The following is a 19,319-nucleotide window of genomic DNA, read 5'->3' on the forward strand; positions in this document are numbered from 1 at the left end:
ATTGAATGGGTTTTCATGTATTTACAGAAATACATGAGAAAAAAAATTATATACATATATATATGCATATATATACATTCATATATATATAATTAAATTATGTGTGAATGTCACCATCATCTAATTTTAGATCATTTTTAACACCCTAAGAAGGAACCACATACCCATTACTGGTCACTCCCCATTCCAGCTCCCCCTGCAGCCTGAGACAGCTATTCATCTACTTTCTGTTCTGTGTATTTGCCAATTGTGGAGATTTCACATAATGGAATCATAAGTATGTGGCCTGTTATGACTGGCTTCTTCCACTTGGAGTTATGTTTTTTAGGCCCATCCATGTCTTAGAAGCATCAGTATAATCCACCTGCCCACCTACCTTCTCTCCTTCCATCCTAGCTTGTTTTTCATTTATTCTATTTTGTGGATTTATACCACAGTTTATTTATCCATTTTTTAGTTAAGAAACAGTTCTTTTCCTTTTGGGTGTGCTTTTTTTTCTTTCTTTTCTTTTCTTTTTTCTTCTTTTTTTTTTTCCCTGGAAACCCTTCTACCTCCGGGCCACACTCCCAGACCTATTTTATGTTTTTTTTATTTGGAAACAGGGTCTCTTAAGCCAGTGCGCTGGCTTTGAACCTGCGCGATCCTCCTGTCTCTGCCTCCCAAGTGCAGGGATTACAAGCGTGCGCCACCACGCCTGGCTTTGGTGCTTTTATAAATAATTTTTCTATGAACATTAAAGTGGCTGTATCATGTTACATGCCCACCAGCAATGTAGGAGGATTGCAGTTTCTTTGCATTGTTATGGAGTTCTTTTGAAAGGACACTACTCTGAAGTGGGCTGACCTGAAGTAGGCAGGTGGCTGCTAATGTATATGTGCACATTGTATATGTGAAAATTCCAAAGTTTTGTATACTGACTTCATGGTAAAGTCTGGAAAGCTGCTTTCGAGTGAACCCTTGTCTTTGGAGAAAACAACAAAATATATACATATACATATATATGTATGCATATATATATACATTTATATACACAATTAAATTATATGTATTAATGTTCTCATATAATTATATTAATGTTCTTCACAGTCACTATAGTCTTTTTCTCTCGGCGAAAATATAGGGTATTTTTTCTTTAAAGTCGGAGGCAGGGAAAGCGCTTGAATGTAGACATCAAGTTCTGGACTACTGCTGATCCTGTAGAATATGGAAATTAAAGTATTCTGTTTGAAAGCTAGTTATAATCTTTAAGGCAAGAATATTCACATAAAATGTTATAATTGGTAAAATTCATAAAAATAACATAAATCTGCAGGAGGAAATACTTTAAAAAACAGCTTAAAAGTAATATGTTAGCTTAAAATATGAGAATTGGATCAAGATTTAATAAATCAGTGGTCATGACAGTTATTAAAAACAGTGCATAATTATGTCTACAGCACATCTCTTTAAAATACAGCTCTTTCATTTAAACATAATGAGTATTCTTTATTTTGTCATAAGGTATGTTGTTCTAAAAACAAAAGACATTACTTTTTTATATTGCAGAGTCCCCGAAATGAGTGGAATCCCCTAGGTTGTAGCCCATTGTCAACTTTCCACCCTTGGTTCCAAGTTCTCTACTAGTTCAGAGATCAAAGGGTGATTATTTAAATAGATGAGCAGATTAGAAAAATGGATGGATGGATAAGTATGTTAGTACCTTAAATATGTTCAGAGTAAGCTTTTCAGAATCTCTAGTTAAAGTTTAAAATTACCAAGTCCAGATATTTTCTCTTGGCGCCCATTAAAGAATATGTTTATAGAAAAACTAGTCACAGCTTCACAGTTGAGCATAATGGCACATACCTGTCATCCTAGCACTTGGGAGGCTGAGACAGGACAGTTGCAGGTTTTAGGACAGCCTCATCAATGTAGCAAGATTCTCAACAACCAAGCAAAACCCTGTTTACAAACAGAAAAGGGCTGGGCACGTAGCTCAGAGGTATAATGCCCTGGGTTCAATCTCCATTACCACAAAGAAGGAAGGAAGGAAAGAGAAAGAAAGACACACAAAGAGAAAAAATAAAGGAAGACTAGTCATTTGATTGAGATAATAATTCCCATTGCCTTATTGCCAACATTATACCTCCAAATTAGGTGTGATGATGGAGTGGCAGTGTATTGCTACATTATGTAATTGTTGATCAATTTAGAAATGAGATTCAGACCATTTAGCCATTTTCTTTTCTGTAAAAGATAAAATTATGTTAAGTTTGAAGTGTCCATCTTTAATTTACTAATAACCAAAATTCCTAAAATATGTAGCTATTTGATTTTCCTTCTTCATACATGCATCTTATGAGGTTAAACAGAATTTAACATTTATCATTATTTTCTATTTAAACATCATATTTTCACCAGGCATGGTGGTACACACTTGTAATCCCAGTACTTGGGAAGCTGAGACAGGAGGATCTGGGTTCACAGCCAGCCTCAGCAACTTAGTGAGGGAGTCCCTAACTTAGTGAGACTGTGTTTCAAAATAAAGAATAAAAAATTGGGTGTACCCTGGAGGTAGAATACCCCTGGGTTTAATCCCCAGTACCACAAAAAAATAAACAAATGAATATCATATTTTCCTCCATCAATGCCTTAAATAGATATTATTACAAAGAAATCATAAAATAAGTTCATTTGGATATGCAGTGATGTGATACATGAAACATATTTTACTACATCTTAACTTTTCTGGACAATTTTCTCTTAAAAAAGATATTTAGCAAAGCCCTAAGCAAAGTTATCAACTTAGCCAAGTGTCAAACAACTAATCCTATTTTTTCTGGGCAGTTGCCAAATATTACTATCTCAGTAATCCATAATCACTGGGTTGGCAGTTTTTCACTATTTTTTGTGTGTATTAGTTACACAAATGATAAGTGCATTGTTATTGGAAGGTATAAAATATATAAGAATATCTAATACAATTATGAAATATAATATTAAATTATGCATTATTACCTCATTCATGTACATCTCACTTTTTTCACCAGATATCTATAATCTTACCTATTGCTAAAATGAAGAGTCACAAATAAAAATAAGATGTCATAAAATTTGGAGATATATCCAGTAATATTACTAATTTTTCAACATAAAAGTCTGGAATTTTTATATAGTTTATATTTTTCTCATTATCTTCTCAAATTCGATTCTCTTATTTAAATAAAAGAATCTTATTTTTTGTCCACATAATGTGTTAACTACATCACCATCAAGTAGAAAAACTATGGGGTTTGCTATCAGCCATAAAACCTGAGCAAAAGTTCCTACTTTGCCACTTAGTAGCTATGAGGTCTAAAGATAATTTTAGGTGTTTTTCACCCCTCATGGCTCTCATTGGAATAAGGAATGGACAACTCTATCACTAGAATTGATTCAATGAGCACATAAGTTGAAGTGTTGTCCAGGGAATTACGATCTAAATTAGACACATAAGTGTTGTGTCATCCAGGATAGGCGAGCTGTGCTGTGGCTTTGTGTAACAGACCTTGATTTCTTGCTCACATTACATGTTCAAATGAGTTCTTGGGGGACGCTGCTCATTGTTTTTTCAGGACACAGGCTCCAACTCCACAAAGTGGCTGCTCTATCTCCTTAGTAGGGAGAAGAGATTTGCCACAATGAATACTGCCTTTCAAAGCAGCCACACAGATGTACATATCACATTGTTTGAAGCAGGGTGAATGTCCACCTCTAACTCTTATAGAAAAGGCACTCCTCCAGGGTCCAGAAGAAGAGACCTGGAAATTAGTGAGTAGCATTAATGACAGCCACAGAAATGTTATCAAACATTAGAGATGGTGTGAAGTTTTTCTAGGGAAGGGTAAAAATTTTACTGTTCATTATTTCCTTTGATCCCAGAAAGATCAAGAAAGATTTTCAAGGGAAGAAAAGAAGTCTGGGGGCACAAACAAAAGATTGGTGTTCAAGCGTGGAAAGGGGCATAGCCCAGAGACTTCAGTAAGGAAAGAAAGTGAAGGGGAAGAGAGTCAGAGTGGAATGTGCCGAGTCTCGAGTGTGACTAGAAATTATCTGAGCACTGTCAGGCCAGAAGAGGGTAGCAAACTTCAGCCTACGTGACCTTGTCCCCTGTCACCACTGCACTACCTCAGATGCAGATGTCACCCAGGACCTCTAGACCTCAGGCTACAGCCTTTTGCTCAGTTCTCGGTTTTGCTCCTGACATCTGGTCTCACCATCGGCCCCGAAGTGCCAAGTTTGGCCTTTTATACCTGTTACACCTTCTGAGCACTCACCAACCCAGGGTGAGCAACCCCATGGCCATCAGGCTCTACAAAGCACAAACACAGTCCCTGCAAAGCTTTCTGTCCCCTCAGAACCTCTAAAGAGCATCCTGTTGTCTTGGTGCTTAAAAGCAAAAGGAGTGAGCCTCCTTTATTATTAAAAAAAAAAAAAGACTGTGTCAAGTGAGGAAAGTATAGATTGCATTATGCCAAGTTCAATTTTCTCTTCAACCTTTCCTTTGGCTCATTTGTAGAAGGCTTACTAGTCTACACCATGATTAGAGTCCCTTGTCTGTATGTCTAGAATTTTCGTGTGTGTGTGTGTGTGTGTGTGAGTGAGTGTTTTGAGGGAAGGTCAGGTAAAGGCAGGGGAAACACAAAGCTCCAAGAAGAAGAAATGAGGAATGGTTTTGTTGCGTTTGATCAGGTGGAATGCTGTAGTCAGAAACTTAGGTCTGCTGTGATTTTGAAACCCTCGGTCTCTTCTTTATTTAATGTTCAAGGGAAGGAATGGTGCAAAATTAAGTGGTATAAAATTAAAGTTGTGTGGATCAGAGAACTGAAGGAATTCTGTGCAAATTACCTTGAACACCCAAGCCAGCGAACAGATCAACCAGCGGGAGGAGCCAGGTAAAGGGACAGTTCAGTGTGGTTGCTATGGCAACCTTATGCTCACTGAAATGATTCTTCATACTTAACTTCATGTTTTTCTTTTCTCTTCTTATCTGGCTCCTAAAGGTTTGTAGTCCTTGGAGTTTTGGTGCTGCCCAGCCAGTTCCCAGGGAGACACCGAGAAACCAGAGGGAGCTGTGCCCTGGCAGGAGCACCAGTAACTAGTGTACCTGGGTTGAACGGGGTATAAAGGTAGAAGCCGTTTAACCAGGGAGGTGAAAGTGAGCAAGAATCATCAAAATGATTGGCTTCAGCCCGTGTCCTGATGTGCCACAGCTCTGAAAGGACAGAACCAAAGCAGGACTATGGGGGCCAGATTAGTCTGTGCAAAGCAGGTAGTGGACCATGAGTTAGTCTTCTGAAGATCAGAGGAAACATTAATGTCAGTGAAAGAAACTGTCCAGAGTAGCAATGGGAAGTACTTTTCCAGCCTGTATTTTTGAGCTTCAGCTTTCTCAATCAACAGACAGGATAAAAATAGCTGCCCAGCCTGGTAGCTCCTGCCTATAATCCCAGTACTTGGGAGGCTGAAACAGGAGGATCACAGGTTTGAAGCCAGCCGCAGCAAATTAGCAAGATCCTCACAACTTAGCAAGACCCCGGGGTGTAGCATAGAGGGAGAACTCCCCTAGGTTTAATCTCCATTACCACAAAATAAAATAATAAAATGGGTGCAGAATATAACTAGTAACAAATCAACAAGAAAATCCATTCCTTAAGAAACCGCTGTGAGGACTGAAGGCACAATAAATTCTCCCCAATTCCTCAAATTACTTGTGTCTGCAAATCCTTTCTGAGAGGAAGAATGCAGATGGCCAAATTCAGAACAATTATTAAGTTCTTGGCTGATGTTATTCCTACCTAAAAAGGAAAATTGAGTTCAAGGTTATTGGAAAAGCTATGGGAAAGCTTCACAATATTTTTTATTTTCTTACCAATAATATAATAAAGATAGCATGCTAAATAGTGTGATTATTGTTGGCATTTAATACCATTAGTAAGAATGGGCACTATAGAATTAATTTTTTTGTCCTTCATTAATATTGGTACATCACTGATAATTTTGTTAATTGATAAAAAGAAGGAAGGAAGGATGGGACTGTGTTCATGATAAAGGGTTTTCTATTTAGCTTAGGATTATCTGAACAGGGAACCATGCTACCCATGGATGTATCTTCTCTTGACTGTCACCTTCAACATATAGAATGTTCCAGGTTTCATCTCTTTTAAAGGAAACATGTGTCATATACTGAGATTTTTGGTTTGTTTTCTTTAGCTTGTTTTGTTGTATTTTTGTGTGTGTGGGTATGGAGGTGGAACCCAGGGGTATTTGACCTCTGAACTACACCCCCTGCCCTATTTTTTTATTCTTTATTTTGAAACCAAGTATCACTGAGTTGCAGAGGGCCTCACTAAATAGTTGAGGCTGTCCATGAATCGCAATCCTCCAGACTTTGCCTCCCGAATCCTGGGATTACAAGCATGCACCACCACACCCAGCTTTGTATTTTTATCTTATAGGTGGAGGAAGTCTCATAAGTCTTATCACTCCTTAACATGGACGTCCCTAACCTGTGTCCTTTGTTCAAAAATAATTTCTTTAAATACTTAATGTTCACAGAAGGCATTTCCTCTGCATCTTGATCTAAATTGATGGCTAGGTGGTGGAAATGCTTCTTGATGGTTACCAGGAGATTCTTGGCCTTTGGTCCCCAGATCTATTGATGGGAATTGCAGAAGGTCTGCAAAACAACTGAAATTGTATTTTTAAAAATCTGCATGTAGTTCAATATGTGCAGATTTCTGGAGAGAATTTTTTTTATGTTCATCTGATTCTCACGTTTGGCAGTGATTCAGAAAGGTGAAGAATTATCACAACCTGGGTGCCTCATGCCTATTGTCTTATTGGCAGTTGTGTTTAGCAATCTATTGTGTTGACCTCTAAGAGTCTGGTAAGGGTTGGAAAGAGGGGAGATATTAAAGAATTGTGGGGGTAGGGAAAATCATATTCTACTCAGATTCTGAACTGAAACCAAAAATTCTTATGCACAACACGTGACATTTTCTCTGTAATACCATTAAAACAATAAAATAATGTGGATAAAATTAACACATTTTCTATAAAATGTATCTTATAAATATATATATTTAACTCTATTTAATGACATGTATGTTTAGGAATGAGATATACTGATATTTGCAACTTATTTTGAAATGCATCAAAATAATAGGATGCATAGAAAGAAGATGGATAAATATGTTAAAAGCAAGTATTTTAAAAATGTTAACTATATAATCTATGTAGCAGGTACATTGGGAAAATATATGATTATAACAATTAAAGTTCATAAAATTGCTTATGGCACAATAGTCAGGTAGAAGTTAATAGAAGTTGGATGCACAGATATTTTAGATTTTTAAAATTCATTTTGGAGGCAATTCTTGGGATCATGGTGGTATACAAATAGTGCTTAGCAAGCAGCACTCCAAAGAGTGACCATTATTTTATCTGATTCAGTAGTGTCTGCAGTTTCACTTGAAGATACTTCTAACATATAGGTATTCTTGCCATTAATTGGCTTTTACGTCTCTCTAAATATTTCTTTGCTTGATTAAACATACCATTAATCAGAGAAATTTCCTCTGTGTGGCTCATGTGTCTTATCCTATCTGAATCGCCCATCTGTAATGTGTAGACAACCCTAACCATACTGTGTCACAGAGAACGAAGGGAAAAGTTTTTTTCTGTACATTTTACCTGACATATATCAGTTGCCAAAGCATCAGTCTATTAAAATTTCCTTTAGCAAGAAAGCACTGAGAGAGACAAGTTTAACTTTATGTTGTTAACCCAAGCACAAATGTTTTATATCCTATTTAGACTAAAATAGTCAATAATTGATTGTGAGTGTTATAGAAACTCTAGCACTGAAGCTTGGGATGTGAGTAATTAAAAAATGAAAGATCTTTTCCATTTTAGCATTTCGGACTGGGCTCATTGTGCATGCCATGTCATGCAAACTAATTGAATTGAGTAATTGCAAAAAGAACACAACTAAAACAGCTATTGGAGCCAATTGGGCTGATTTTTTTTTTTCATTTGCACACTTTGCCCAGTATACACTTTATTTAGTGATTATGTTTAAATGGGGCTGTGGTGATTCCCCCCCCCCATGATAACATGAAACAGCTAAGTCACAAGATTTATTTTTTAATTCCAAGTGATACCAGTACTGCAAAGTCAGAACTTTTGAAAAGATCTTAACAGAGCATCACGAGACACGATTAAGTGCTTAGGGTGCGATTTTAATGCCAACAGACTGGAAAACAAACAGCTCAATCCAGACAAGACGTGACTTTGTTCTTTAGCATCCATGTGAAGAAGAAATTAGATCTTTCTGGGATGTGCTCCCCACTCACAGGTGCAGAAGAGAAAATGTCACCTTGACTTAGTGCATGGTGTGTGGGATTCCAATTTGGGGCAAGCCAAAGGGGCTCTGCATGGCTTCTTACGATAAAAGCTCAATTCACTTAACTCAGATGGTGTTTTTGTTTCAGTCTGCCACAAGTGGACAGTAAAAAAGCCCTTAATCCCTTGAGCCCAGGGTGTGCTAGCTACTCTCCCCGCCTTCTCCAGCTCTGGTGCCAGTGGAGGTGATGGGTTGACCCCAGGCCTGCAGCTACTGCTCTTTGCTCTGCCACGAAACCACTGAGCTGTTGGCACTTTGATTGTTTTATACCAGGAGGAAACCAATTGTGTTGATGGGAATGTCTGATTCATCAGACATTACAGGCCTCACATTTTTAATGAGCTGAAACTCCTCGTCCGAGACATGCAACCACAGTGAATCAAGACAAGTGATACAGTGACGACATTTTCTAATTTAGCACAGTTGCTCTTTAAAGGGTTTGATGGTATTTCGGAGCTCTAAACACTGCAATTAGAAAGTCTGTCTGAGGTTGTGTGTTAATCAAAAACAGCAAATCATGTTTGAATTATAAAGGACAGCAGAGTAGTAAATGTTGGAGTTATTCTTGAATATTTTTTTTCTTTTAATTGTGTAGACAAATGTAAAGTCACAGTGAGCAAACTATTTACCAAATACTTAAGATATCTTTCTGGTGTGTGAAAATATCCCTGGGAGCTATGTTTTTAAAATTATATTCCTTGGGAAGGAGCTTAGTTTCTATGTCATCATTCATCCCTAACACTGAATAGTTCTCACAGGTAGAATAAAACATTTCAACATAAAATGGTACAAGGACTGGTACTTCATGAGCAATTGAAACAGTCATTTGAAGAATCAGCCTCATTATCTGATGTGATGATGTCTAAAGAGGACATCTATTTACCCATAGCCTTCACAGCAGCAGCTTGAGATGTCATGTTATGAAAAAGGACTTTCTTGGATTGGAACCTGGGACTCCCCTGCTCAAAGCCTTTTGCACCTCCTCACTGTATTCTGCATACAGAATAAGGCCCAATCTCCTGAGCAGAGCATCGAGGGCCCTCCTGTCTTCCACCTTTGCCTGCCTTCCAGCCTCCTTGCATCCATCTGCCTTGGTATCCTGACATGCAAACATATGTCCACCACATTGGCCATTCCCAGCCCTTGCCCAGCAAGATGACCTCCTTCCTCCCTTTCTAGACAGTAAGAATTCTCTTATCTTTTAAAGCCCAGCTTTTCTCAATATGTTGACACCTCTGAAATGCCACCTGCATTTTCCATTTTGACTTAGAAATAGTTGTTGCGCTGCCCTTCTTCCCCTCAAAACTCATAAGCTCTTTAAAGGTATGCTGATACATGTTTAACCTTTGGCTCTTGGGAAAACAGAAACAAAGTCTAGATCAATCTGTTTGTCTGTGTCTTAGGGTACAAATATTTCCACAGTGGCTGGTGTCAAGGGTAACTGTGTTTAACTAGCTTGCAAATTTTTCTGGAACTTTTAACACTGTACTTCCAGGAAGATGGTGACCGAGAAAAGCAGCGTTTATGAATCCTGATAACACTCAATCTATATTGCCACAAAATCAGCATTTTACATAGCCAGAAAACACTATCAATAGAGAAATAAAAACTATAAATACAAGGGACAGAGAAAAAGAAGACTAGAAGAACAACCAGAGAGCAGAAAAGAAACCTTCCTGCCTTGTGTTAGTGGGTGTCACACTGGTGCCGTCTTGCCTCACAGCACCAGGCTCCAGAGAGGAAAAGGTAAACATGGAGCTGAAACAAGCAGCTGCGGATCAATCGATTGTAATTTAGCAGTTCTTTCAGTGCAAAGACTGTCTAATACTTCTAGCGGCCAAGTTCATCACACCCTGCAGGGATTCAGAGCAGAGCTCAAAACCAGAAAAGAAATACATGAGTCTCACAGCCAAGGGCATAGCAGCAGCACCATATTACCAGCAGCTGAAGTGAGTTCACCACACCTGTGAGAGCTTCAGACCAGCGTGCAACAAAAACATAAGTGAAATTGCAGCCCTTGGAGGAGAAATCTCAGTGCTGCACCCCCAGGGACTAACGCAGCTTTGATAAACTGCCTGGGTCTGAGATCTCGCAGTTCAACCCAGTGAAGAAGGGGTGGCAGAGATACCACACCCTAGTTGCAGCTCCCTGTGGGAAAATGCCCAGCCTGGTGCCCCCAGGGTCTCACGCAGTCTTGACTAACTTCCTGGGTCTGAGACTTTGTGATACAACCCAGTAAAGGACACAGTCTTGACTAACTTCCTGGGTCTGAGACTTTGTGATACAACCCAGTAAAGGAGTAGTGGCAGCTGAGATTACCACAAACCCCAGAGATCCAGAGCACCATAAGTGAAGTCGTGGTGACCCGGAGAAGAACCCAGAGAAGGCACAAACTTCTGAAATCATGGGAAGGAGGAACAACAATGGAGCAATGAGCTCCCACAACCCCAGAATAGCAGAACCTGATAACACAGAAATACAGAGATCTCCAGAAGATCAAATCCGGAATGTAACTGTAGAAATAATACAAGACTTTCAAAGAGTCTGAAAGAAATAAAGGATGCAATCATTGAAGTAAAGGCATCAATTCAAACTATAAACAATCGATTAGACCACATGAAGAATAGAATCTCGCTCCTAAAAGATGATCATTCCAAAAACGAACACATAGTTTATAACTTAGAAAAACAATTTGACAGCAGGAATTAGACACTGAAGAAATATGGGCTCATTTTAAGAGAGCTAACCTAAGAATAATTTGAACAGAGGAGGGTAAATAAGGTGAAACCTAAGGGATCAATAATCTCTTCAAAAAAGTAATCTCTGCAAAGAAGTAATAGCAGGAAATTTTCCAAACATAGAACAAGAGGTCCAGACACAGGTCCAGGAATCTTATAGAACTCCCTTTAGACAAGATCAGAGAAAAGATTCCCCACGCCACATAATAGTCAAAATGACTAATGTAGAAGCCAAGGAGAGAATCTTAAAGGCAACAAAAATAAAAGGTCAAGTGACATTCAGAGGCAAACAAGTGACATTCAGAGGCAAGCCAATTAGAATCACTCAAGACGTCCCATATCAAGACATGAAAGATAAAAGGGCCTGGAGTGACATATTCCAAACTCTGGGGAAAAAACAAACAACTTCCAGGCAAAAATTTCCTACCTAGCAAAACTATCTTTCAAATTAGATGGGTAAATAAGAAGCTTCCATGACAAACAGAAACTGAAGGAATTTATGTCTTCAAAAACAGCACTAGAAACTAAAAAGAAGAAATAGGTAATACATGCCAGAACCAGAAAAACAAGAATTTCCATTCAGCAGACAACTAAGCAAAGAATAAAGAGTATTTCAAACAGAAATAAAATCTTAACATGTTAGGAATTAAAAATCATCTCAATAATCACACTGAATGTAAATGGCCTCAACTCCCCAGGAAAAGACATAAAGTGATGTGGGTAGCATCTGCACCTCTTCCATCTCCATGCCACACTGCACAGACAGTGAATAGACTGAGTAAATAGATGGACTTATCAAAAGTGCACCTGAGAATTGTGGAGAAGAACAAGTTGATGGTATAGACTTCAACACCTTCATTGCTAGTGCTGAATGCAACTCACTATGACTTTAATTTAAAAAAAAACTAATTAAAAAAACCCACAGAGTCAAATGGTATCTTCCCCAAGGAGATAAGTGAAAAATCCTAGTGCAGTCTAGGGGTTGAGAAGAGGGAAGGCTACTGTCCCTGTCCCCATCTTTCTTATCACTGAGCTTTTCACCCTTCTTGGTGTTTTACATTTGTGCTATTTTTGTGACTCACATTTTGAGGTGTAGTTTCAACATATTTTTCATTTTAGTTCATATAATAAAGTACCAACCTTGCCATCTACGTTTTTTAATAAACCTAAAAGTCACCACATCCTGATTCAGTTGTTCCTCATAGGGTTATCCAGCTCATTCCAGCTTGCTCCAGCTTTAAAGCCTTAGAATCCCCCATCTTAGAAACTCCCTCAGTCTGAGAAAACTGGAGCTGTTTGTTAAACTGGTTCCTATAAAGGTTGTGGTTTTTGTGTGAATACTGAGTGTTTAAACTTGCAGTAGACTTCCTACTGCTGATATTCCAGAAAATATCTAATCAATGACTAAAAGAATTAGAACCTAAAAAACAAAGTCTATAAAAGCTATTATTTTCTAAAGGTCATGGCCCTATTTTTTCAGGCACTCCCATTAGCATAAGTGTGAGAGTACCCAGGATAGGAGAAAATGCCACACGAGCACAAAATAGTAATGTTTATTTCTCATAACAATGTACATGTTCTATAAGTACATCTTTTAGAACTCATCTTCAGTATCATATAAAATGTGACATCTAATGGAACGGTAACTAATACTGAAATACTGTAAAATTAACCCATTGTACTTGCGAGTGGAATGCATGCGAGAGGACTTCATGTAGATGGAGCCTTCACATCGTGGATCAACAGTGTTCAGTGACTTGTCCTTGATGTGGCATTGCTCACTGATACTTGGTGAAGCCGTTTTGTGTTGGAAAGCAGCCAGTTGGTGGGGGCTTAGCTGGCTGTCCAGCCCCCGTGTCCTTTATCATGGATGCTTTGGGACCATCTCACTGTCTGTGGACGTTTCCTGATGGAAATGTGAGGCATAATGGTCATGTCACAATGTGTTACTCTGTGACAATATCAGGATGCATTCCCACATGAACAGACAATTCTACTACAATTGATATTTTTTGTGTCCCTATCTGTGTTCAGTAAAACATTACAGTAAAGATTAAAGGGCTTATACACACAAAAAAAGAGATGCAGACCGCCCCACATGTTCACCTGGATAACAGCACTCACAAATGCAGCAAAAACACTAAAAAACTAGTGAAAGAATAAGTTGCCGATACCATATTTTGGATAAAAGAGCAAAATATTCAAGTACCAGGAGAATACAATACACCTGCTTCCAAGATAGCATCTGTAGCCAAACCAAGCAGAAATAAAGGCGCATGGGCACTGGGCAACACGTACAATACCACAGCCTCTTCAGCTTGCATGTGACATGTTTATGCATCTTTCATGGTAGCTCCAAACTCTAGCATCGGAAAGGAATCTCCCCGTGAACCCAAATGACTTCTGGTTCATTCTGACATCAATAACCATTTACATGCCTTCTAATTTTGCTACAGAAATGAATATTTTAGCTTTGCAAACTCATACTGAAAAAGATGGTTTATGAAATAGGTTCAAAATTGTAGGGGATCCATATATATTGAACTCAAACCCCTAACACGACACTGGACAATAATGGCAGACAAGTTTCAATATGGACAAAACGAATTCACCCAAGATGAAGTTATCTTTCCTTTCAAGACTTTCTGTTAAGAGCCCTCACGTTTCTCAGAGTACTAAATACTTACAAGTGGTTTTATGGTGTGTGTGCGTGTGTGTGCGTGCGTGCGTGCGTGTGTGTGTGTGTGTGTGTGTGTGTGTGTGTGTTTTAAGTTGTAGAAAATGCGCACACTGCTGAGTTTCATGGATTTGCATTTGGTTTATTTAAATATAGTTTAGTAGAACTGTAATGTATAAGGAGGTTTAAACGGTCAGAATCCTATTTAATTAACTTATACCCTCTTGGGATCCAGTCACTTGCAAAGGTATGCTGAGCAATCAAGCTTCAAGTAATACAAAATTCTCGAGAAAAATAAGCTACTTCTAGTGAAGGCTTTTCTGTTAACATTACCATTAAAACAACTTCAATAAGCTATTTCAAACTTCACATTTTTTGTACATGTATAACTATACATGTATTATTCTTTTGTTTTTATGTGGAACATATTAAAAATGGCATACATTCAGACTGTGCTTGGTGCCCTCTCCTCCGCTTCCCCTTCTCCCCTCCCAACAATGAATTAACCATGCTATATTCATACTTTTACACTTATTCAGATGTAGCTCCTCCATTAACCAACCTCAGCCTTCTTCCTCTCCTATCCTTCTATTCTAGCTTTGCTTAGGTTTCCCCTCCATTATCTGGAGTCCCTCTGGTATTCCTAATACTCCCAAGTTTGGGCATATTAGAGAAAACATATGTCCCTTCTCTTTCTATGTCTGGCTGATTTCACTTAACATAATGTTTTTCTATCTTCTTGCAAATGATATGATTTTCTTCTTTATAGCTGAGTAGAATTCCATTGTGTGTATTATTTCCCATAATTTTGCAATCCCTTCATCTTAGCCCCAATCAAAGTGGCAAGCATAAAGAAATTAAATAACAACAAATGCTGGTGAGGATGTGGGGAAAGAAGAACTCTTTTTACACTGTTGGTGGGAGTGCAAACTAGTTCAGCTGCTATGGAGATCAGTGTGGAGATTCCTTAGAAAACTGGGAATATGCCGGGTGTGGTGTGGCGCACGCTTGTAATCCCCGCACTTGGGAGGCGGAGACAGGAGGATCACGCTGGTTCAGAGCCAGCCTCGCTGGCTCAAGAGACCCTGTCTCTAAATAAAAAGTATAAAATAGGTCTGGGAGTGTAGCCCGGAGGTAGAAGGGCTTCCAGGAACCCCAGTACCACCAAAAAAAAAAAAAAAAAAAACTGGGAATAGATCCACCATAAGACCCGGCTCTACCACTCCTGGGTATTTGTCCAAAGGGGTTGAAACCAGAGAACTACAGTAACATATCATACCCATGTTCATAGCAGCACAATTTGTAATAGCCAAAATATACATGTATATTTTAATATATATCTGTTTATTTAATCTTTTTGAAATCAGATGCCATTAAAATTATTTCACTGAGCTATTTCAAGCCTTAACATTTTATGCAAATATAATTATACTTACAAATATATAGATGTATCACAATATGATTATATAATATTTAATTTTAATAAAAATATGTTTACATGTCTTTCTAGAAAAGTGATTTATGTGTCTTGGTGGTTGGGAGAAGGCCTGCATCAGGAATCTTCCCATACTGTTTTGGCATTGACTGAGACACAGTCCCAGAATTGCCATCCTTTTGTCCATATGTATCTGAAATTATGACCAATCTTTTAAATTTGCATAAATCTGACTTAATAAACAGTCATGCCATTAAAATAGAGCATTCTTTTCCTATCTGGACTAATTACACATCATATAATTCTTGGTCTTTAATGAGGATTTCAATAAATGCTCGCTGATAATGATGATTCTTAAAATGATATGTTCAGTCCATCTCATGTGAGAAATGCTTTGTTTTGAAATGTTAGACTTACGGCTTTGCCTGAAATTTTTTAATTAAAATCACCACTTTGGCATGAAGCTTAAAATGTGCAAAGTTGCTGCAATTAGTGCATTGTGCATCCATATGGATGTTACCAAACAGCTTTCAACTTAAAGGATTTGAGCCATTTTCAATGATGGACCTTCTGTCAAGCTTAAAACAAAGCCTGTCTGTCTCTGCATTCGTTTTAATTAATATTGTCTTGCTGCTTTCCAAGATGTGTGTTCTTCTGGAGGGAAGAAGCGTAATTATCATAAATCAGAAATAACTTAGAGAAGTAGGTTTAACTAATTTTTTACTTCCTTCTGTTTCCTGCCATTGCTCTCACCTCCCAAGCAGCTTCAGGGCAGTGTCAGAGAAACTGGAAACCACTGATTTCAGATGTTCTAAAAGAAAATGTATATTTCTAGCCAAATCATAACATTAACTCACTCAAAAAATTAGTAAGTTAAGCTGTCCTCAGATTTCCTGAATTCAGTAGTTTTGAGTCCAACGTTTATATAAAATCTATAGTATGAAAGTTGATTATGTGTTGTGTACATTCAAATGAGTGTGTGTGTTTGTGTGTTTGTAATACTTGTACTTGCCTAGGTGCTTAGGGACTATTGACTTATTTGTGGGATTTCTTTCTCCACAATAACAAACTAAACTTGAAAATGAAGTATGCCTAAATACTTATTTTGTTTGTTTTTCTTGGTATTTTAAGCAAAGAAACTAAAGTGGTCGAGCTTTGTAGGTTTATTTGTCTTCCTGGATACTTTTCATGTGAAACCTTATTGATATGACACTTGGGGATGGAGAATTTTCTAGGCCTTGTTCTCCACAAAATCAGAATAGCTCAACACACCATTGTATGGTTCAGTAAAAGCCCCGACTCTATCTTCAAACATCTCCCCTGTAGCTACTTCCCATTCCCTCAAGAAGAGATGGCCTGATGCCTGGCTGTCTGGGCACTACCCAAATAAGACCAATCATGAATGCTGGTTTTAAAAGAAGACACTAAAACTGTTTTTGTTTTTTCAATTCTTGTTTGCCTTTTAAAGAAGAGGGTAGATGTGAAAAATTATAAAACATAATTGTAATTTACAGAAACATAGAGGTAAACTAGTCTTCCAACATGTAAGTGGAAAGGCATAAAATCAGCAAGTCCTCTGGAGAATACCACTGTGGCAAGCCCTATTCTGTGTTCCCGGCATTATGGAAATCCATTCCCCATATTCTCTAGATTTGGCATGATGCCATCCTAATTTTTCCACATTACTTGGATTATTTATCTTTACTTGCTTTTTCTAAGAGTATGTAATTAATTACATGCCTATTTTTTAAATGCCTCTTAGGTGTTAGTATCCTGGATTCTACATTTGAAGAGATGGGAGTTAGTCTTACTCTATGACAGAAACATATAAAGCCAAACTTGGTCAAGCAATACTATTCTTTTTTGAGAAATTAATTGTTTCATAATCCTAAACTATATTTGCTGTTGTGAGATAGCCTCTTCTATGTCATACTGTAGTATTTCTCCCTATTCTGCTAGGCAATGAGCAGGTGACCATACACTTCACATATATCCTAGACAATCTCCTGTTTGCAATTTAGGCAAAGAAAGGAAAACCTACGGTAATTTCAATTTGGAACCGGGATAGTTACTTCTTTTCAGTGAAGCTTGAGGGGGGGGAGATATGCCAGAATCTTCATGTTGAAAAAAAGAATATTTTGAGGAGGGGCAGTGAACAGAAAAAATAAAACAAACACAAAACCTCAGAGAGAACAAACAGGCCTAGGCAAAACACAGGCCATCTGATCACATTGGAGCACCCTGAGCAGGTTCTTGGCTGTGTTGTCCCTCTGGCATGTTAACTTGGGGCATGTGTGTAGGGGTGTGTGTGTGTGTGTGTGTGTGTACACACACAAAAAAAAATTTATCAGGGAGCACAGAGGGAATTTGAAAGGGTCTGGCCCGTTTTTAATTCGGGTCTGTTTGCTTGCATTTAGCACTTGAGGGCTTCTACATTCAGTTTGCTTAAAAGAGTGATGGAGCACTCCTTGCTTATGCCTCAAATCAGAAATGCATGAAGTGCAGCTGCAGAGATAATACATTTTCCCCAAAGGCTTTGGCTGAGCAAATTAGGTGTCAATGGGGTGCCTGCGCAGGCAGTACTCTCTCTAATTAGTCTCTTGAGCCTAGTTGGTGGCGGGTATGAGATGATCTAATCAATTGGTCTGTGTCTGATGGTTCGTGTAAAAATCCTACCAGGCAGACTGTCTCCCACAGGTCACCCACCTGCACAGCGGGACTGCTCATTTTCATTTTTCATCTCCTCCATCACATGATGCTGACAGTTGGTTTTAAGAAAATTGAATCCAAAAAATATCTAGTTCATAGGGCACATGGGTCAGAACAAAGTTGCATTATGGGTACCGGTGATCCAATTAATTAATATTTATAGCTGAGAAGCTCTATGTAGATAGTTCTGAATAAGGATTTTATCAATTGAATCCAATTTCTTGTTTAAGAATTCATTTCTAGAGAAAGAACATTGCAAAAGCTAAAAGCGAGATTAAAAATGGCATCCATTAATCTTAAGATGTATATACTTGTGAGTGCATGTACACATAGTTGAGTTTACAGTTCATAGTCACTGTTTGTAGTGCATGCAGCATATTTTGATTACCAACCAAATGTAAGGGAAAGGTTTACATTGATGTCATATTTTACTTCCCTGTGATGGTGGTAGACCTTCTCTCCTTCCACCTAAATCCCCACCTACCCAATGCATGGTTACATTTAGATTTTTAAAATTTTTTCAACCTTATATGCTCTCATTAAAAATTGTAGATGATGCTGTCCACAGAAGGATGAGGGACATTCCACCTTCTGTGAACAGTACCAGTGTAGGTGGCACAACATTGGGCTATTCAGGGTCACCTCACAGAAATGAGAGTCTTATTGCCATTGGCATTTTCCTTGCTTTCTTATTATTGGCTTCTGCCATTAAATGCCAGTACTCAAACCTAAGTGGTGCACTTATCATAATCACTGCATTCACTATTTATTATCCAATTACAGTTCTTATGCATTACCCTGTATTATCCAACTCAGATTCCACCTGAGGTTAGCCTTCAGCTAACCTAGAAATTATACTCAAAGAATTAAGACAAAGGCAAAGAGCAAACACCAGCAGTAGCAAAAAGAATCTTAAATGGACCCAAAATGATAGTAACATGCTGTTGGCTATGGTGACAACATAATTTATTATTACATGAAATCAAATATGTTGGAAAGAAAAAAATATCACCTTTCAAATACATGGAGTTAAAAAGAATAATATTTGGCCTCCAGAAATGTGTTAAGCCTACCTTTCTAGATTAGTGGCGAATTACCAGTGTGTGGAATGCTCTGTGCCCAGCACAGTAGCTGGGTGCAGTTATTGAAACAGCTGCTGTGTACCAGCTAATTCAGTAGGAGCAGAAGCACGGGCTCAGCCTTTGCCTTCAGCAGGTATACCATAAGGTCACTAACTGCACCTTTGAGAACATCTCCCACTTCCAGGTTTTCAGTTTCTACCTTTTCCCCTTCCCATTCATTGAGCCACTGTTTACTGTGAGTGCATAAGCCAAG

The sequence above is a fragment of the Muscardinus avellanarius genome (genome assembly GCF_963383645.1).
Source record: "Muscardinus avellanarius genome assembly, chromosome: 9".
Lineage (NCBI taxonomy): Eukaryota > Metazoa > Chordata > Mammalia > Rodentia > Gliridae > Muscardinus > Muscardinus avellanarius.